Source organism: Aegilops tauschii, chromosome 2, assembly GCF_002575655.3.
Source record: "Aegilops tauschii subsp. strangulata cultivar AL8/78 chromosome 2, Aet v6.0, whole genome shotgun sequence".
Taxonomy (NCBI): domain Eukaryota; kingdom Viridiplantae; phylum Streptophyta; class Magnoliopsida; order Poales; family Poaceae; genus Aegilops; species Aegilops tauschii.
In genome coordinates, this window is record NC_053036.3 from 554,424,267 (window position 1) to 554,447,505 (window position 23,239).

General features: G+C 42.0%; 1 long non-coding RNA gene across 1 annotated transcript; it reads right to left on the bottom strand.

Moving 5' to 3' along the window:
• Positions 1-293: 293 nt before the first annotated feature.
• On the bottom strand, positions 294-4,487 carry LOC120973712 (uncharacterized). The gene is made up of 2 exons (XR_005769043.3): positions 3,860-4,487; positions 294-3,551 (listed from the first exon to the last, which is right to left on the bottom strand). It is a non-coding gene; the product is annotated as an uncharacterized lncRNA (long non-coding RNA).
• Between the last annotated feature and the right edge of the window lie 18,752 nt (positions 4,488-23,239).

Consider the following 23,239-nt stretch of genomic DNA (forward strand, 5'->3'; position numbering starts at 1 on the left):
CATGATGTTCGCATCTATGCTTAGCCTCTTGTAATTATGTTTGCTCTCTTCTATAAAAATATGGTACGCCATTGGCGTACTCTCGAAAAAAAAATTGCCATGATATTATGAAAAAACAAGAGTCACAAAAAATGGACATATAGGATAGAAGAAAAAAGATTTCTACAAAATTTGCCATTGGACATGTATAAACAAATTCTACAAAATTTAACTTTGCCATCTTTCAATACGCAAATTTACTTGCTTTTTTCTTACACGCAACCAACAGGAGCTAAAACAAGGACAAAAGTGCATGACAGAATTAAAACTTTTTTTTGAACACAGTACAGACGCAAGCGCTCATATATACGCGCATAGACTCACCCTTATAAACGCACACATGCACACCCTACCCCTATGAGCACCTCTGAGAGACTGAGCCGACATATCATCTTGAGATTTTACGAAGTCACCGTAGGTGCCTCGTAGTCGACGGTGACGTCTCCTCCCAACGCCGGAAATTCTGAAATAAATCCAGAATAAATGCGAGCACCAGGACTTGAACCCTGGTGGGCTGGGGATACCACTGTCCACCTAACCATCCAACCACAGGTTTGTTCGCGACATAATTAAAACTTTGCCAAGGTATACTCAATGAATTTGCCATAGAATATAAAATAAAGTTGCCATGGTAAAAAAACAGAAAAAAAAAGCACATACATGAAAAAATGCCATGGTATTAAATGAAAAAACATGCAGATTTAAAGTTTTTGCCATGGTAAAAAAGACCAGAAAAACAACACACACACAGAGACGAAAAAAATGACATGATATTAAATGAGAAAACATGCAGATTTAAAGTTTTTTCCATGGGCCATAGCAATGATGGAAAATGTTCTATATATCATGGAAAACTTAGCTAACAAAGTTTTACACTTCTAATTATTTTTGCCATGGTATGAAGTATGAATTTGCCATGGTAGAAACCATAAAATGCCATGGTGATGGAAATAAATTTGCCGTGGTCCATAATATGATTTTTCCATGGTCTAAAATACAAAAAATAATAGCCATGGTTCAAACAAAAAAGAAAATAATTGCCATGGTTAAAAAAGAAATCTGCCATGGTACAAACAATAAAGTTGTCATGGTTCTTTTTTTGCCATGTTATGAAGTATGAATTTTCCATGGTACAAACAAATAAATTTTCCATGGTCATAGAAAATAAATTTGCGATGGTCCATAAAATAATTTTGCCATGGTCTAAAAATACAAAAAGTAGCCATGGTCCAAACAAAAAGAAAATAATTGTCATGGTTGAAAAAAGATATATGCTATGGTGCAAATAATAAAGTTGCCACGGTTGATATTTTTTTGCCATGTTTCAAACAATAAAAATTCCATGGTCATAGAAATAAAATTTCCATGGTTAGAAAAGTAAATTTTCCATGCAAAAAAATTTAAAAAATGTCATGGTCTTATAATTGGCGTGTGGGAAAAACATTTAAACTTGCCATGGAAACACATATTAAAGTTGCCATGGCAAGTGTTAAATGGTGTGTGAAAAAACTCCAAACTTTTTGTGGCAACACATCTTAATTTGCCTTCGGAAAAGCACATTTTTAAATTGCCATGGACAGAAGTATATTTCTTTTCATGGCAAAACACACTGTAAAAAACACATCTAAACTTGTCATGGCAATACATCTTGAAGTTGCCATGGCATGTCAAGAACTCCAAACTTGTCGTGGAAACACATCTTTATTTGCCTGGTAAGAACGCAACTTAAATTTGCCATGGCAAAACACACTGTAAGTTGTCGTATCAGATTGCTTGCATAGTGCAAACAATAAAGTTGCCATGGTTAGTAAAAAAATTACATGGTTCAAGCAATAAAAATGACATGGACATAGAAATAAATTTGCCATGGGCAAAAAAGAAAAATATAGCATGCTCTTTTAATTTGCGTGTGGGGAAAACATTTAAACTTGAAATGGCAACAAATCTTAAAGTGACCATGGCAAGTGTTAAATGGCGTGTGAAACAACTCCAAACTTGTCATGGCAACACATCTTAATTTGCAATGGAAAAACACGTCTTAAATTGCCATGGCCAAAAGTATATTTTAGTTTCATGTCAAAACACACTGAAAAAACATCTGAAACTTGCGATGGAAACACATCTTGAAGTTTTCATGGCAAGTGTTAAAAATGGCGTTTCAAAAAACTTCAAAATTGTTGGGAAACACATCTTAATTTACCACCATGGTAAAACACATCTTAAATTGCCATGGCAAGAGTATACTTTAGTTTCCATGGCAAAACACACCGTACGTTGTCATATCAAATTGTTGCACGGTGCAAAAAAATAAAGTTGCCATAGTTAATAATTCTTTTGCCATGGTATACTCGACGAATTTGTCGTAGAATACAAGATAAAATTGCCATGGTAAAACAGAAAAACAACATACACAGGATAAACTGCCATGTTATTAAGTGAGAAAAATGCAAATTTAAAGTTTTTGCCATGGGCCATGTCAATATGTGAATTTTCCATGTTATAATTTGAAGATTCACAAAATTGTTCATTGTGGACATCTATAAAAAATCTTAGGATTGGAGAACAAAAAATCACATGAAATTGCCATATGAGCAACTAGAAACATGCTCGTGCATTGCAGCGGGAGAAAAAAACAGCCCTCATACACACACTCAATGACATCAACAATCAATTGAAATCTTCATGATGCTACACAACAAACAACATGATAAGTGGTATTGCACAAAACATAAAGGTGGGATGATCTCCGAGTGTACTCAAGGTATATCCAAAAATCTTTATGGGCACAATTTCAAACAATATGCAAATCAATTGTAAGCCACTTGTTTACATAAATATCGTATCAATAGTTTATTGTACATCATTGTATATGGGTTAGTTATTGTGCACTATGCGAAATAGAGAGCATATGATACCTGGTAGGAATCAACATTCTCTATGGTGCCAATAATATCTTTTGTGAGAGCATCAAAATATCATATAAAATATATATGGTAGGCATATTTTAGATACCCCATATAAAGGAGGTATTGATTAAGGTTGCATCCTAAATATAATTTTAGGAATGATTAACATGCAAGATAATAACATATTTGTAATCTACATATTTTTATGAGGGATTTCTGTATATAGCATGTTAGATTTGGATACTCAATTCAAATGGGAGATGGGGTAGGAAACATATATAACAAGCATTTCCAAAATACCCCATATAAAGAAGTTGTTAATTAAGTTTGCACCCTAAACATAATTTTAATAATGATTAACATGATGTAACATGTTAGATTTGGAGTTAGGGTTTGAAAGATATGAACATTTTGAAAAGCATTTGAATCTACCCGAAAAAAGAAAAGAGAAATGTTAAACAAAGAGTTGTTGGGCCGAAATTGCAACATTGTCCAGCCCATATGCTGAGAATTCATAGAGAAAAGGGAGAAAAAGAAAAATGGGAGAAGTTGGGATCAAACCCAGGTCTCCCATGTTGAAGAGTGTCGCTCCATCCAGCACAGTGCCTACATGATTGTAATTCATTAGGGGGTCGCGGAATATGAACCAAGGCAGCAACGGATGTAGTGAAATGGACCGTTTTTCACTTATCGCTGGCATTGGATGCAAATTATGGCATCTGTAGGGGCAATTCTACGGCGGACGGACAAAAATATTTGTCCCTTCATTAATAGGTATAGATATATCAATTTTCCATGTTTATGAACATGGAGAAAGTAACAAATTGTCAAGCACTCTGCAAGCACTAACTACACAATGACTTGCATTGAGAAGAGAAACAGAAGGTAGGGGAAAAGGGAGGCAAGTAGAAAACCTGTCGGCGTCGATGGTGTCTGAGACGTAGCTGATGACCATGGACACCAAAGAGGGGCGGAGCTAGACAATGAGCGCAACCTTATGGGCGGCGGCCGCGGGCCTCAACCTCATCTCCGCCGCCTCCTGACTTGTCCCCACAGTCGCCCGTCTCGCCTCTGCCACTTCTACCCAGCAGGCACCAACGTCGCGTCGTGCCTCCTCCCATCTCCTTCCCTTCCTCCTTGGTCCTCTTTCTCCTTCTCTCTCAACTCTCACTCACTCAATGTGCAGGAACACTATGGCAACCGGATTGAGCTACCACCGCCACCTCCCATCAGCTACAGGCACCCGCGACCCCTCCCGACGGCCATCTCCTTTCCGCGACCTACCTCCTCACGTGCGCCCGACCATGCCACGACCGCACCGCCGTTGATCCAATCCCCGCCGTCTACTACTTCTGCTCGAGATCTAGCGCCCCGTTGACCCCTCCCGGTGGCCATCTCCTCGCCACATCATGCCCTCCTCAACGTGCCAGCCCTCTGCCACGGGATCCCATCCCCACCAGCAACTTCTGGCCATTTCCGCCTTGAGAGGAAAAGAGGGGAAAGTGGATTGAGATAGTAGAAGAGAGGAGAGTCTGAAGGATAACGTGTTCTGGTCGATCGCTCATTCGCGCTTGACCACGCAGGACCGAACGCTTTGGTGCGCTGACGTGTCACAGACTCACTGTACATCTGACAGTTGCTAGGGCATTTCGGACGAAAAGCTAAAAAGTTGACGTTTGGGCGTTATCTGTGCTGATAACTAATCCATACCGGTTCGCCAGAAAAAAGGACTAATTTTTTTAACACAGTACGGACGCAAGCGCTCATATATATACGCGCATACACTCATCCCTATGAACGCACACACGCACACCCTACCCCTATGAGCACCCCTGAGTATACCTGGCCATGTGCAACCCAGCCCGGATGGCCCGACCCAAAAAAGCCCGACCTGACCCGGGCCTGGGCCTAGATTTTGAGCCCGAAGGCCGGGCCGGGCCCGCCATATTTGCGATTTAACGAAAAGGCCCGGCGGGCTTTTACATTGGTGGGCTGGGCTTGGGCCTGATTTCTAGGCCCGATGCCCGGCCCGAGCCAGGGTTTTTTGCGTCGGGCTTGGTTAGGCCCGGCCCCAAGGATGGCCAGGTATCCCCCCGAGAGACTGAGGCCTCGTAGTCGATGAAAGCATCTCCTCTCACTGAACGCTTATCATCAGAAATCCTAAAATAAATTCAAGATAAATGCGAGCATCAAGACTTAAATCTTCATGGGCTAGGGATATCACTGTCCACCTAACCATTCAACTACATGTTGGTTCGCCAGAAAAAAGGACTAATCCATACCGTGCTAGTAGTATAGTATAGAAACAGAAACGACCGAAGAAGTTTGAGCCTTGTGCGTTAGAAGTAGATTTTGAGTCCCTGCAAAAAAGAAAAAGGTAGATTTTGAGTTTCACCCGGTTCGGGCAGAACCCGTTACCGAACAGAAACCCCTGGACTCGAACCTATCGATATAAAATACATCCTATAAAAAAGAGAACCGCCGCTACGAAGAACCATATACCTAAAATCAAAATTATCATGGCGACCTCCTCCGTCTCCGTTTTTCTGCTAGCCATCGCCATCCTCCTGATCCTCCTCTGCTCCCCGCCGGCAACGGCGCGGCGTTCCGATCCACATCACAGAGCCGGAACCACGTACCTTGCTCCGTGGACCGACGCGTACTGGGCCAACAAGACTCCACCACCCGGAGACGGCGGAGGCATCCAGCGTCGCCGCCAGACGCGCGGCGGCGGGTGGCTACACGTACGGCTGCGCCATGTTATGGCTCTCCATGGGGTGCACAAGCAAGGGGGTCAACGGGACCGTGGTCGACGATGCCGCGGCACGGCGGTATGATCGGCAGCTGGATCACTTCGAGGAGGGGATGCGGCAGTGCGGCAAGTTCTACGATGACGTCCCTCAGGTCCCAGATCTGCTGCGGCGCCGCGGCACGGCGTCTACAAAGTTGATGTGTGGGTGTTGTTGTATTTGTTGCCTTCCATGCGTCCTCGAGTACGAGCCTCGGTGATTTATTTCTTAGGAGTAGTTCACACGTGTTACTACAGGAGGTTTTATTCATTTAATTTTGGGAAACAACAGCCGTATATGTTCGTAATAGATTCTTGTTTTCGTGCACAAGGCAAGTATGCGGATCAAAGTTGCATGCGCGTAGGAGGAATTCGCGGTTTAAACAGAAACATGCATAGGTGGATAATTGCTTATATTCTCTTTGTAAGATTGATTGATGGTTTCTTTAATGAAAAATTGAAAAGGAGTCTTGTACTTCCAAGGTGGATAATTGGTGATGCAGAGAATGGAAAATATCTCACTGGTATGGACCCTTACATTGTTTTCAACCCACTTAGCGGATTAAAGGCAACTCCGACACAGTTCACCAAATCAGATATCACCAGATGTCAGCGGACACATCCGGATGTGTCCGCGAACATGGTCGGGGCGGAGTCCGTTCAACAACAGTCACCGAATGTCGGTCCATAGTGTGGCCTCCTCCATTTAACATGCATGTCTAGATCAATATCAATTGGAGCAATAGTTGGGTATATACAATCACAGCCAAAAAGTATCGGATGTTTAATAAACTTTTACATCCAACCCATCCCAAGAGATGTTGGTCCGGTTGTCTGTGCCAAAGACCTCCTTCGTCGACTCCCAATCAGGTTGTCCCAGGCAAAGACCTCACTCTTGAGCTCGTCCAGCCTCCTCCTTTTCTGCGAAGCACTTCAATATGCACGCACGATAGACTTGGACAATCTTTGCCACGTCGAGATCCAAGTCCATCGTCTTCATGAACAACATTTTGGAGCCCTCTAAAACGCTTTGATCTCAAACTTCTTCTCATGGAGCTTGAGCTTCTTGTCTTGCATCACCATGAAGATCCCAAACCTCCCCATCTTCTTTCCCTACTTTCAACTCATTGCGTGCCTGAAAGCGCAACTATCCCTGGGTGGTTTTGGTAATTCCTAACAACATATAGCTCATTGAGCTAATGCTATTCCAAGATAAATATTTCAGGAAAGCTCAATGTTTGGCATGGCATGGATTAGAAAGTGGACCCTTCAAAATGCTAAGAACAAAGGATTGGCTCAAGCTCAAAGCACAAGACTCTACATTTTCTATTTTAGTGATCCAAGATCACATTGAGTCTATAGGAAAAGCCAATACTATTAAGAAGGGATGAGGTATTGCTTAATGAGGATCTTGCTCAAAATGCTTAGTGATATGCTCCAAAACCCTCCACTACTTTCTCATATCCACATATGTCCTAAACCAAAAAGTCCAACTCGGCCCCACCGAAGTTTCTCATCCGGAGCCACCGAGTTCAGTTGACATAGCCACTGCCAGAAACCCTAATCAATTCGGTCTCACCGATAGGGATCTCGGTCTCACCAAGATGGGGTTGCAAACTCTCTGTTTCCCTTCGTAATGTTTCGGTCAAACCGAGATGAGCGATCGGTTCCACCGAGATTGCAATGCAAACTATCTGTTTCCTTTTTGTAACGTTTGGGTCCAACCAAGATGAGCGAATCGGTCCCACCGAGTTTGTCTGACCAACTCTCTGTTTGGCTATTACCAAAATCGGTCTCACCGAGTTTGTGTAATCGGTCTCACCGAGATTACTTATGCCCTAACCCTAATGACATCGGTCCCACCGAGTTAACATGTCGGTCCCACCGAGAATCCTAACGTTCACATTTTGAACTAAATCGGTCCGACCGAGTTTAATGATTCGGTCACACCGAGTTTGGTGATTTGTGTGTAACGGTTAGATTTTGTGTGGAGGCTATATATACCCCTCCACCCACTCTTCATTCGTGGAGAGAGCCATCAGAACATGCCTACACTTCCAATACATATTTTCTGAGAGAGAACCACCTACACTTGTGTTGAGGTCAAGATATTCCATTCCAACCACATGAATCTTGATCTCTAGCCTTCCCCAAGTTGCTTTCCACTCAAATCTTCTTTCTACCAAATCCAATCCTATCAGAGAGAGTTGAGTGTTGGGGAGACTATCATTTGAAGCACAAGAGCAAGGAGTTCATCATCAACACACCGTTTGTTACTTCTTGGAGAGTGGTGTCTCCTAGATTGGCTAGGTGTCACTTGGGAGCCTCCGACAAGATTGTGGAGTTGAACCAAGGAGTTTGTAAGGGCAAGGAGATCGCCTACTTCGTGAAGATCTACCCTAGTGAGGCAAGTCCTTCGTGGACGACGGCCATGGTGGGATAGACAAGGTTGCTTCTTCGTGGACCCTTCGTGGGTGGAGCCCTCCGTGGACTCGCGCAACCGTTACCCTTCGTGGGTTGAAGTCTCCATCAACGTGGATGTACGATAGCACCACCTATCGGAACCACGGATAAAAAATCTCCGTGTCAACATTGCGTTTGCTCCCTCAAACTCATCCCTTTACCTTCATATGCAATTGTTTTACATTCTGCTGCTATACTCTTAGAATTGCATGTGTAGGTTGATTGCTTGACTTGTGTTAAGTTGTTAAAATCTGCCAAGAACTAAAATTGGGAAAACGCTAGATTTTTATTTGGTCAAGTAGTCTAATCACCCCCCCTCTAGACATACTTCCGATCCCACAAGTGGTATCAGAGCTTTGGTCTCCATTTGCTTTGATTTCCATAGCTTTTGGTGGGCATAGCCTTGGTTTCACAACCTAGGAGAGTATGGCGTCTAGCGAGGGAAATTACCACCGTAGAGGTCCTTACTTTGATGGTACTAATTTTGCTAGTTGGAAGCATAATATGAAAATGCATATTCTTGGACATAACCCCGCCGTTTGGGCTATTTGTGTGCATTGGCTTGCAAGGTGAATTCTTTGATGGGAGAGAACCGAACCGTGAAGCTACCGCGGAAGAGTTGAAGATGCTACAATACAATGCTCAAGCTTGTGATATTCTCTTCAACGGATTGTGCCCTGAAGAATTCAACAAAATCAGCCGTCTTGAGAATGCAAAGGAAATTTGGGATACTTTGATTGATATGCACGAAGGTACCGACTCCGTCAAGGAATCCAAATTGGATGTGCTTCAAAGTCAACTTGACAAGTTCAAAATGAAGGATGGTGAAGGTGTCGCTGAAATGTACTCTAGGCTTGCTCTCATCACAAATGAGATTGCCGGCTTAGGAAGTGAAGAGATGACCGACAAATTCATCATCAAGAAGATCCTAAGAGCCTTGGATGGAAAATATGATACCGTGTGCACATTGATTCAAATGATGCCCAATTACAAAGATCTCAAGCCAACGGAAGTCATTGGAAGAATTGTTGCTCATGAGATGTCACTCAAGGATAAGGAAGAGCTTCACAACAAGTCAAGTGGTGCTTACAAAGCCTCATGTGATACTCCCACATCTTCAAGTGAGAAACAAACCTTCAATGAAGAATTGAGCTTAATGGTGAAGAACTTCAACAAGTTCTACAAAAGTAGAAGCAAAGAAAGAAGCTCCAAGTCAAGGTCCTACAATGACAAAAGATCTTCTAGTCGTGAGCGTAATTGCTACAATTGTGGAAGACCCGGACACTACTCCAATGAGTGTACGCCCCCTACAAAAGAAGAGAAGATTCTCCCAAAAGAAGGAGTAGAAGAGAAGAATCACCACCAAGAGAAAGGAGGAGTAGAGATGATCGTTATGAACGAAGACCCTCTCGGAGAAGCAAGGATTCAGAAAGAAAGGAAAAGTCATCAAGGAGCTACACACAAAGAATACATCAAGCTCATGTTGGTGAATGGGTATCCGGCTTCGGCTCCGACTCCGACAATCACTCCGAAAGAAGTTATCACTCCGACTCCGAATATACTCAAGATGAAGGTGTTGCCGGTCTAGCACTTGTGTCAACCAACTCCTACGACATATTTGACTCACCAAATGAAGGAATTGGAAGATGCTTCATGGCCAAAGGTCCAAAGGTAACACATCCCGAGTATGTTGATTTCAATAGTGATGAAGATGATTTGCTAGGTGATGATGATTTACTTGTTGACAACTCTAGTGATGAAAACTATGATGAAACGTCAATTAATCATGCTAATCAAGATAAAACGAATGATGATGATAAGAAGGAGATTGAGCGTCTAACTCAAGAACTAAACACTCTTAAGTTAGCTCATGAAACTACCTTGGAAAATCATCGAGAACTTTTAAAGACTCATGATAAGCTACGCTTTGAAAAGCTCAACCTTGAGCAAGAGCATGAGTTTTTAAAGGCAATCAATGATGATCTTCGCAAGAAAAGTTCTTCTTACATTGCCAAGCGTTTACTCTTGTCTACTTACATGCCACAAGTTAACTAGCAACAAGAACAAAAAAGATTCTTCATCTAGTAGTAGCAACAATCATGCTAAATCCAATGTTGATGCTTCTAGTAATTCTCTCGATTCCACTAATGATTCTCTTAGCCAAGTTACACTTGAGCAAGAAAATAGCTTATTGAAGGGAATCATAGAGAAAGGTGTTTACAAGAGTCTTGCTGGAAGTAAGCAATTTGAGGAAATTGTGCACAAGCAAGGAAGACACCGGAAGAATCAAGGTGTTGGTTTTGAACGAAAGTTCGATGCCAATGGAGTTGAGTGGGAAGAAGATCAATACCCCAAGCCGAAGTTTGTTCCTCAACAAGAGAAGTATGATCCTACTTCTTTCAAAGGAACACAAGCTCAAGATGGTCTTCCACCACAAGACCACAAGCAAAAAGGCAAGGACAAGCTTCAAGAGAAAATTGATGCATTTGAAGAAGCACCTAAGGCCTTGGTCAAGTGGGTTCCCAAGACTACATCAAGTTCCACTTCATCAAGTACAACTACGACTCCAAGGGTTCCCATCAAGATGGTGTGGATCCAGAAGAAGAACTAGAGAGTTCTTGAGGGTGACTCCGCCAACGTACTTCACTCTTATCATTTTGGCAAGGACAAGTGCAAACAACTTCCATATCTTGCACTAGTTCAAGGAGTCACAAACCCTCTTGTTGGTAAGACAAGGGACAAGGTATCCTAATGATTTCATGGACATCATCTTGTGTATGCGTCTGATAATCCCCAAGTGCAAGGAATCATCATAGCAATTTCCAAAGGTGGAAGTGATAACTATGGAGTGTCGAACCCACAAGGAGCTAAAGGTAAGATCAATATTCTTTCAAGCCCTATCTGCCACTGATACGACTCTACGTACACCGAACGTTTGCTTCCAACTAGCAACGAGAAATAAAACTATGTTGTGGGTATGAAGAGGATAACTTTGTATGACATCGGAGAGCTAAAATATAAAAGTAGGTGCTGTTATCATAAAGTTAGAATATATTACTAAATATTATAAATAGCGAGTGTGGAATAATGGTGGATCGGTGTGTGGAATTGTCCTAGGCAATTATTAACAAGACCGGTAGTCATCATTGCAATTTCATATGAGGGAGAGGCATAAGCTAACATACTTTCTCTACTTGGATCATATGCACTTATGATTGGAACTCTAGCAAGCATCTGCAACTACTAAAGATCATTAAGGTAAAACCCAACCATAACATTAAAGCATCAAGTCCTCTTTATTCCCATACGCAACAATCCCTCTTACTCGGGTTTGTGTTTCAGTCACTCACCAACCCACTATAAGCGAATCATGAACGTATTGCAACACCCTACAACGGGAATCCCTCACGCTTGCGCGACACGAAGGGCACAATAGGACAGCACCAAAATAAAACATACAACTCATACCAATCCAGATCATCAATCAACCCAAAGACAAAGGATATCTACTCAAAACATCATAGGATGGCAACACATCATTGGATCATAATATGTGGCATAAAGCACCATGTTCAAGTAGGGATTACAGCGGGGTGCGGGAGAGTGGACCGCATAAAAGAGATGAGGATGGTGATGATGATGGTGATGTTGATGAAGACGATCACCGTGGCGATGATTCCCCTCCCGATGGCACTCCGGCGCCACTGGAAGAGAGGAGGAGAGGTTCCCCCCCTTGTGCTTCCTCCTCCATGGCCTCCCCCCTAGATGGGGAAAGGTTCTCCCTCTGGTCCTTGGCCTTCATGGCAATGATGGCCTCTCCGGGATACTCCTCCATGGCCACCGGTGATGATGGCCCCCTCCGGTAGGGTGCCGGAGAGGGCCTAGATTGATTTCTCGTGGCTACAGAGGCTTGCGGTGGCGGAACTTCCGATCTAGGTTTCTTTCTGGAAGTTTGGGTATATATGAGAGGTGTTGGCGTTGATTTCACGTCAGGGGGGTTTTCGGGCTGTCCACGAGGCAGGGGGCGCGCCCTAGGGGGGTGGGTGCGCCCCCTACCCTCGTGGGCAGCCCGGGACTCTTCTGGCCTACTTCCGGTACTCCGTGGGCTTCTTCTGGTCCAAAAATGATCTCCGTCAAGTTGCACGTCAATTGGACTCCGTTTGGTTTTCCTTTTCTGCGATACTCTAAAACAAGGAGAAAACAGAAACTGGCACTGGGCTCTAGGTTAATAGGTTAGTCCCAAAAATCATATAAAAGTGTATAATAAAGCCCATTAAACATCCAAGATAGATAATATAACAGCATGAATACTTCATAAATTATAGATACGTTGAAGACGTATCAGCATCCCCAAGCTTAATTCCTGCTCGTCCTCGAGTAGGTAAATGATAAAAGAAATAATTTATGAAGTGCGAATGCTAGCAAGTGCTTAAGTTTGATCAATGATAATTCTAATCACTTTTTCTAGCATCATTTTATGTCATAACAATAGCTCATCTCATAAAACTTTTCATGATCAAGTAACACGCAATTCACGTGTTAAGGTATAGATCATAAACTTTCTTGGAAACTAACAAACCGTGTTATCAGTCATCAAACAATTACAATTCATCTTATTTTCAGGAAGAGTCTACGTCAGAGCTTTGATTTAGCAAACTCCACATACTCAACTATCATTTAGTCTTTCATAATTGCTAACGCTCACGCGATATTTATGGGTTCAAATTTTTAATCAGACACAGAGAAAGATAGGGGCTTATAGATTCGCCTCCCAACCTTTTACCTCAAGGGTAATGTCAACAATAATAGTTCATGATGCCTTACATCCAATTGGATATATATATCAGAATCTTTCCAACACAAGGTGCTTGCCAAAAGATAAAATGTAAAAAGGAAAGGTGAAAATCACCATGACTCTTGCATAAGGTTAAGAGATAAGAGTAAAAGATAGGCCCTTCGCAGAGGGAAGCAGAGGTTGCCATGCGCTTTCAGGGTTGGATGCACAAAATCTTAATGCGAAAGAACGTCACTTTATATTGCCACTTGTGATATGGACCTCTATTATGCAGCCCGTCGCTTTTATTTCTTCCACGTCACAAGATCGTATAAAGCTTATTTCCTCCACACTAGTCAATCATACATATTTAGAGGGCAATTTTTATTGCTTGCACCGATGACAACTTACTTGAAGGATCTTACTCAATCCATAGGTATTGGACTCTCATGGCAAAACTTGGTTTAAGGATATTTGGAAGCACAAGTAGTATCTCTACTTGGTGCAAAGAATTTGGCTAGCATGAGGGGGAAAGGCAAGCTCAACGTGTTGGGCGATCCATGACAATATACTTTATTTCAGATATAAGAAAACATAACCCATTACGTTGTCTTCCTTGTCCAACATCAACCTTTTAGCATGTCATATTTTAATGAGTGCTCACAATTACAAAAGATGTCCAAGATAGTATATTTATATGTGAAATCCCTCTCCCTTCAATATTCTTTCATGAATTGTTCAAGTGACCAATTCTACGTTTGCTAACTTTCAACAAGTTTACTACCTATACTTATTATGTGTGAAGTCATTACTCCCCATATTATAAGCATATGAAACATATATAGATTCAGATTTATGACATTCAATTTATTCAACCATTTACTCATAGGATATACGTGAAGCACATGAGTAAATGACAAACTACTCCAAAAGATATGAGTGAAGAACACCGAGTAGTCAAATAATTAACTAGCCATGGGAGGATTATTTTTCATTCAATATTTCAGATACAATGATCTATTCAAACATCAAGTAAAATTGAAAATACGCTCCAAGCAAAACACATATCATGTGCCGAATAAAAATATAGCTCCGAGTAAGGTATACCGATAGTTTTGAAGACGAAAGAGGGGATGCCTTCCGGGGCATCCCCAAGCTTAGGTACTTGAGTCTTCCTTGAATATTAACTTGGGGTGCCTTGGGCATCCCCAAGCTTAGGGTCTTTCCACTCCTTATTCTCCTCATATCGATATCTCACCCAAAGCTTGAAAACTTCAATCACACAAAACTTAACAAAACTTCGTGAGATAGGTTAGTATGATAAAGAGTAAACCATCCACTTTGGTACTGTCTAAGACAAGGTTCATAATTGTTCCCACACAATGTCTACTGTACCATATCATTTCTACAATTTATATTGAGAAATATAAGTCATAGAAATTAGAAAACAAGCAAACTATGCAATGAAAACAGAATCTGTCAGAAACAGAACAGTCTGTAATGATCTGAACATAAACCATACTTATGCTACTCTAAAAATTATGAAATAAATTGGTGGACGTGAGGAATTTGTCTATTAATTTTCTTCAAGAAGAATCAACTCAAAAGCACTCTTCTGTAAAAAATGACAGCTAATCTCGTGAGCGCAAAGTTTCTGTTTTTTACAGCAAGATCACATTAACTTTCACCCAAGTCTTCCCAAAGGTCTTACTTGGCACTTTATTGAAACAAAAGATATAAAACATGATTACTACAGTAGCTTAATCATGTAAACACACAAAAACAGTAAGGGTAAATACTGGGTTGTCTCCCAACAAGCGCTTTTCTTTAATGCCTTTTAGCTAGGCATGATGATTTCAATGATGCTCACATAAAAGATAGGAATTGAAGCACAAAGAGAGCATCTTGAAGAATATGACTAGCACATTTAAATATAACCTACTTCCTATGCCTAGGGATTTTGTGAGCACACAATTTATAAGAACAACAATCAACTAGCATAGGAAGGCAAAACAAGTATAACTTCAAAACTTTAAGCACTTAGAGAGGAAACTTGATATTATTGCAACTCCTACAAGCATGTATTCCTCCCTCATAATAATTTTCAGTAGCATCATGAATTAATTTAACAATATAACCATCGCATAAAGCATTCTTTTCATGATCTATAAGCATATAAAATTTTCTACTCTCCATATGAGCAAAATTCTTCTCATTCGGAATAGCGGGATCACTAATTCCTAAAGTTGACACTCTTCCAAACCCACTTTAAATGATAGAATTATTCATACTCCAAAAGATATAAGTGAAGTTCATGGAGCATTCTACAATTAACATAGACTAACCAATATCCAAGCTCAAAATATATAAGTGAAGCACACGAAGCATTCTATAAAACCATACTCAAAAGATTTAAGTGAAGCACAAAGAGCAATTCTATAAGATCATACTTAAAAGATATAAGTGAAGCACAAGAAGTATTCTATAAATAAATTAAGGGATATCCCATACTAGCATGGTTCTTAAAGGAAAAACAAAAACACAAAGGACACAAATCATGTGAACAAAACAAAAACCGAGGTGTACCAATATTTGTTGAAGAAGAAAGATGGGATGCCAACCGGGGCATCCCCAAGCTTAGATGCTTGAGTATCCTTTGAAATATTTCCTTGGGTGCCTTGGGCATCCCCAAGCTTGAACTCTTGCCTCTCTTTATTCTTCTCACATCGGTAACTCCTCATTCTTCGAACACTTCATCCACACAAAACTTTAACAAAAACTTTGTGAGATCTGTTAGTGTAATAAAGTAAACTACCACTTTAAGGTACTGTAATGAAATCATTATTTATTTATATTGGTGTTAAACCTACTGTATTCCAACTTCTCTATGGTTCATACCCCCCGATACTAGCCATAGATTCATCAAAATAAGCAAACAACACGCGAAAAACAGAATCTGTCAAAAACCGGACAGTCTGTAGTAATCTGGAAGTTTAGTAAACTTCTGTAACTCCTAAATTTATGGAATAAATTTGAAAATTTGAACAATTTGTACAGAAGTAATTTGAAAAAAGTTTCAGACCCATTTGACCTTCTAGTAAAAAATGTAAAATCACGCACTACAGGCAAAGTTTCTGTTTTTGTTCTGCACATAGTAAACAATCAATCTAATCGTCCTAAAACCAAAGCTTGGCACATTATTTTTATAATACAATGGATATATATAAGGGGATAATTATTTACAGAGAAACTTCCATGAAAAATTCTACATTGTTTCCGTGAGCATGAGCACAAGTGCTCAAGGTCGACCCTCACTTCTTCAATGCATAAATTTCCAATCACTTCTCTTTTTGAAAAACTTTTTAGGCATGAAAGGCAAGTATTTTTTTTTGTATTTTCATTCTTTTAATTTTTTTGTATGTTTCCCCCACAACTAAACAGAAACAAAAAGGAAAAAACAAAATCTACTTACTGAAGAAAGCAAACAAGCACACACGAGAATATCAACCCCATGCTATTACTTCCCGGCAACGGCGCCAGAAAAGAGCTTGATAATCCCCAAGTGCAAGGAATCATCGTAGCAATTTCCAAAGGTGGAAGTGATAAGTATGGAGTGTCGAACCCACAAGGAGCTAAAGGTAAGATCAATATTCTCTCAAGCCCTATCTGCCACTGATACGACTCTACGTACACCGAATGTTTGCTTCCAACTAGCAACGAGAAATAAAACTATGTTGTGGGTATGAAGAGGATAACTTTGTATGATATCGGAGAGCTAAAATATAAAAGTAGGTGCTGTTATCATAAAGTTAGAATATATTACTAAATATTATAAATAGCGAGTGTGGAATAATGGTGGATCGGTGTGCGGAATTGTCCTAGGCAATTATTAACAAGACCGGTAGTCGTCATTGCAATTTCATATGAGGGAGAGGCATAAGCTAACATACTTTCTCTACTTGGATCATATGCACTTATGATTGGAACTCTAGCAAGCATCCGCAACTACTAAAGATCATTAAGGTAAAACCCAACCATAGCATTAAATCATCAAGTCCTCTTTATTCCCATACGCAACAATCCCTCTTACTCGGGTTTGTGTTTCAGTCACTCACCAACCCACTATAAGCGAATCATGAACGTATTGCAACACCCTACAGCGGGAATCCCTCACGCTTGCGCGACACGGAGGGCACAATAGGACATCACCAAAATAAAACATACAACTCATACCAATCTTGATCATCAATCAACCCAAAGACAAAGGATATCTACTCAAAACATCATAGGATGGCAACACATCATTGGATCATAATATGTGGCATAAAGCACCATGTTCAAGTAGGGATTACAGCGGGGTGCGGGAGAGTGGACCGCGTAAAAGAGATGAGGATGGTGATGTTGATGAAGATGATCACCGTGGCGATGATTCCCCTCCCGATGGCACTCCGGCGCTACCGGAAGAGAGGAGGAGAGGTTCTCCCCCTTGTGCTTCCTCCTCCATGGCCTCCCCCCTGATGGGGAAAGGTTCTCCCTCTGGTCCTTGGCCTTCATGGCGATGATGGACTCTTCGGGATACTCCTCCATGGCCACCGGTGATGATGGCCCCCTCCGGCAGGGTGCCGGAGAGGGCCTAGATTGATTTCTCGTGGCTACAGAGGCTTGTGGCGGCGGAACTTCCGATCTAGGTTTCTTTTTGGAAGTTTGGGTATATATGAGAGGTGTTGGCGTTGATTTCACGTCAGGGGGGTTTTCGGGCTGTCCACGAGGCAGGGGGCGCGCCCTAGGGGGGTGGGCGCGCCCCCCTACCCTCGTGGGCAGCCCGGGACTCTTCTAGCCTACTTCCGGTACTCCGTGGGCTTCTTCTGGTCCAAAAATGATCTCCGTCAAGTTGCATGTCAATTGGACTCCGTTTGGTTTTCCTTTTCTGCGATACTCTAAAACAAGGAGAAAACAGAAACTGGCACTGGGCTCTAGGTTAATAGGTTAGTCCCGAAAATCATATAAAAGTGTATAATAAAGCCCATTAAACATCCAAGATAGATAATATAACAGCATGAATACTTCATAAATTATAGATACGTTGAAGACGTATCAGCGTCACTCTATGTCTATGGATATCCTTGTTTGTTCTTGTGGGACTAACCCGTGTAGGTATTGAAAGTGCAACTCACTCCAAAGGATTGCTCCAAATGATCTACCTCAACATTGAGCATCTACATCTTCAACACCTACATGAAGTCATCATCGACAAAACCCAAGGTTAGTTCATTCCCTTTAGGGGGGGGATATCACATCTAGGGGGAGCTTTACTCAAATCAATGAGCTAAAGCAACTCTAATGGTGTGAACACAACAATGCTTTATGTAAAAGTGGTAACCCCACTTGTGCTTAAACGATGAGTATGACCTATGATCAAATGTTCTCATTTGACTCCTAAGTCAATATACTCATATATAGATGACCTAGTCATCGCCAATTGCCTGATAGATGCTAGAATGTTTGTGCATGCTTTGTCACATATTTCATTTGCCATTTTATTGTGTGAGCATGTTGGTTGCATATTTTACTCATTCGAGGACATCCATTTGTTGCTTTGATTGTTTGGCTCTTTCTCTTTTGCCAAATGGATGGACAAGAATACCTAAGAACACCCTCTAGCTATCTATGCTTTTCTCGTCTCAAACTCTATTCATGCTACATCACAGTTTGATCAAGTCAGATTCGAACCACTCTGTGTGAGGAGCACTCGGAAATCCCGATTCGTCATAGACTTAAACCTCCAAAACCTCTTTGTGCATCTCGGTCTGACTGATTCATCTTTTTCGGTCCTACCGAGTCACTAAGTTGATCTAGGGTTTTCAATCTCGGTGCAACTGATTAGAACCTTTCGGTCACACCGAGTTGCAGTAACTGCTTGCAGTTTTGCATCTCGGTGCCACCGAGTCGTTCCTCTCGGTCACACCGACAGGGTCAGGTTATATATACCGCTGGGTCAAAATTTGGAAATTTCTCCGAACCCTTTCGCCCGCGCGTTACCTACTCTGCCTCCTCTGGTCTCCGGATCGTCCTCTCGTCGACAGCGACCTCCCGCCGCTGGTCTCCGCCGCTATCAACGGAAATCTTCTCCGCCGTTGCCTCCGTAGCAAGTTCGTCGCCACTCTAGGGTACGGACTTGATCATTGTGCTAACCTTTAACTACGATTCTTAGCACATTGCTTTGCCATGTTTCTTGCCATGATTAAAATCATCCTGTCCAGCGAAAAAGTCCCGTAGATTAGTTTTGATTTGAAAATTTAGGGTTAGGTCTCCGCCGAATTCATCTCGGACCGACCGAGTTGTAGAAATCGGTCTCACCGATTTTGGCTTAGGCCAGAGCACACGCATTTTCGGTCCGACCGAAAATTGCAAATCGGTGTGACCGAGTTCGATTCTCTGTGAAACCCTAGCAGTCTTGGTACCACCAAACCGTGACTCGGTCTGACCGAGTTCACTAGTTCAAGTTCCAAAAGCTGCTTCGGTATCACCGAGTTTACAAATCGGTAGATCTGAAATGCCTTCTGTGAAGAACTAAAACTAAGTTTTTAAGTTATCTGTTTTGCAAAAACTCCTGTACTTTGTGATGCTCATCTACTCTACCTCATCTATAACCTATTCACAGGGTCTGCTGACAGTGTACTTGCAAGATGTCTGACCAAAGTGACAGCCAGAACAAGTCAGAGGAACAGGTTCAGTTAAGTGAGGGCACTAGTCCCTCTAGCAGCTATGATGAAGGCAGTAGGAGCACTCCAAGCAATATGCTAAAGGCTGCTACCAGAACAAGGAAGAAGAGGACTTCTGACTTTGAAGATGAAGATTATGTGGCTGTTGAAGATGAAGCCACTTCAAAGAAGAAAGTGCCGAAGAAAGAGTATGGCTCAGCTGCTGCAACTAAGTCAGGTCTGAAAACTAAGATGCCAGCAAGAAGACAACCGATGTCTAAGCCAAGAAAAGTTGCCACAGGAGAAACAATGGAGTTCACTCTTGAACCCAAGGAAACTGGAGATGGTAAGAAGAGGAAAGAAAGGGTCAAGAAGACCATTGCCAGAGTTATTGGTAAACCATCAATGATGAGAGATTCTGAAGATGAGGAAGAGGAAGAGGATGCAGCACCAGCACCCAAAGCTCAAAAGCTTTTGGGAGATGTAATTAAGGCATGGGCTGCTCCATCTAAGCCCAAAACTGCTCCCAAGGCTGCTGCTCTAACTCCAAAGCCAAAACCCAAGAGGAGCACCAGGAACATCCCTACCGAGGAGAAGAACAAGGCCCCAGTGCCTCAAGCTGCTGAAGAAGAAGAGGAAGATGATTCTGTTGTTTTGAGAAAGCTGAAGCCCAAGATCCCTGATCACAATGATGCACACCCAGTTGCAGAGAATATGAAAATCAGGAAGGATTTAGGATTGAGGCTATGCAGAGAGTCTGATCCATATGCCACCAGGAGAAGGACTGCTGTGGACTACAGATTCCACACTAAGGAACAACAGGATTTCTATGAGACTGTTTTGCTTGACAAGAAGCCCATAGTGTGTGACATGAGATGGGTTGATTGGAAATTCATTAAAGAAAATGAGGATCACTTCCCTGGTGTATATGAGAGCTTCAAGGCATGTGGAGTTGATGAGTTTGTGGCTCAGAAGTTCACCAAGTGGAATGATGAGCTCATTATGCAATTTTACTCCACTGCACACTTCTATCCAGATGGAAGGATTGTGTGGATGTCTGAGGGTACTAGGTACCAGTCTACAGTTGAAGAATGGGCCAAACTCATAAATGCTCCTGAGGAACATGAGGATGACTTGGATGTCTATGCCAAGAAGAAGAAAGACCACAACTCTATGGCCAATATGTACAAAGAGATCCCTGATGCTGCCTTGGATACACATAGGTTTGGATCTGTACACTATTTATTGTCTGGTCTGCCAACAATCAATTGGATTCTGAGGCACACACTGCCACCCAAGTTAGGTGACCACAAGATGATCATAGGACATGCCATCAACCTACTGCACATATTTGATGTCCCACAGAAGTTCAAGGTTATGAGCCTGATTGTGGAAACAATCAAGAGGACTGCAGCTGATCAGAAGAGAAGTTGTGGATATGCCCCACACATCCAGGAGCTCATCAACTCAAAGATGGGCAAAGGCAAGTACATCTTGGACAAGGAGCACCTGCCCATCTATCCTGAATTTTAGGACAACACAGTTGTCATGACTGAGAATGAACCATCATCTGTGCAAGCACAAGAGAAGAAAGCCAAAGCTAAAGCTGAGAAGGCTGCAAAGATGCCAACTGTGGAAGAGGCATCTTAGGTCTTCTTGAAGAGCAAGCAAGACCAGCTTGGATATCTGATCCAATCCACTCTGAGGATTGAGCAGGGCCTGGCCACCCTGACCAAGAACCAGGAGAGCTTGGAAAGGATTGTTGAGACAAAATTCTATGACCTTGATGTCAAGATCAGAGAGATCCAAACTGTAGTTGAGCAACTTCAGGAGGAAGCAGAGGAGAAGAAGGGCAAGTCTACCACAGATGCATTTGCTAGAGTGCCCAGAGGACAGAGATCTACTGCAGTGCCATGACAGACACTAGAGCTACAACATCAACACCAGCAGCTACAGCTCCAGTTCCAACTCCAGCAGCTACTCCACCCGCTCCAGCCACTTCATCAGAAGCTTTCGTCCTTGGCATTCTCTCAAAACCTCCTCCCGAAGATCAAGCCTGAGAGTCGTTTAGCACTATGCATTTTCAAACTTTTTGGTAACTTGTTGCCAAAGGGGGAGAAAAATGTATAGATCATAGGCTTTGAGAGAGAGAGAGTGTGTTGGTTTTTATCTCTCTTTGCGTTCTTTTTGGTTGGTTTGAAACTTTACTGCGTGCTTGTGTGATACTACTTTGTGTCCTTGTGAGATACTTATTTGGTCAAGTGTTTGATCATATGCTACCCTTAATGCTTGTTGGATAATGCTATCTTTCATATCCTATTATGATCATTCACTTTTCTTGGTGATGAGTCCATGCATTTAATCTCTATCATTTTGAGCGCTCCACCAAGATGTATGTGACATGGAAGAGTAACCCATGATCCTAATCGATTGTGCATTTGCATTCAAAAGCAAATCTTAAATAATGCACAAATTTAGGGAGAGCTCTTGCTTTTCAATCTTATTTATCATTTGTCGAAGCTTTGATCTATATGTTGTCATCAGTTACCAAAAAGGGGGAGATTGAAAGTGCAACTATCCCTGGGTGGTTTTGGTAATTCCTAACAACATATAGCTCATTGAGCTAATGCTATTCCAAGATAAATATTTCAGGAAAGCTCAATGTTTGGCATGGCATGGATTAGAAAGTGGACCCTTCAAAATGCTAAGAACAAAGGATTGGCTCAAGCTCAAAGCACAAGACTCTACATTTTCTATTTTAGTGATCCAAGATCACATTGAGTCTATAGGAAAAGCCAATACTATTAAGAAGGGATGAGGTATTGCTTAATGAGGATCTTGCTCAAAATGCTTAGTGATATGCTCCAAAACCCTCCACTACTTTCTCATATCCACATATGTCCTAAACCAAAAAGTCCAACTCGGCCCCACCGAAGTTTCTCATCCGGAGCCACCGAGTTCAGTTGACATAGCCATTGCCAGAAACCCTAATCAATTCGGTCTCACCGATAGGGATCTCGGTCTCACCAAGATGGGGTTGCAAACTCTCTGTTTCCCTTCGTAACATTTCGGTCAAACCGAGATGAGCGATCGGTCCCACCGAGATTGCAATGCAAACTCTCTGTTTCCTTTTCGTAACATTTCGGTCCAACCGAGATGAGCGAATCGGTCCCACCGAGTTTGCCTGACCAACTCTCTGTTTGGCTATTACCAAAATCGGTCTCACCGAGTTTGTGTAATCGGTCTCACCGAGATTACGTTATGCCTTAACCCTAATGACATCGGTCCCACCGAGTTGACATGTCGGTCCCACCGAGAATCCTAACGTTCACATTTTGAACTAAATCGGTCTGACCGAGTTTAATGATCCGGTCACACCGAGTTTGGTGATTTGTGTGTAACGGTTAGATTTTGTGTGGAGGCTATATATACCCCTCCACCCACTCTTCATTCATGGAGAGAGCCATCAGAACATGCCTACACTTCCAATACATATTTTCTGAGAGAGAACCACCTACACTTGTGTTGAGGTCAAGATATTCCATTCCAACCACATGAATCTTGATCT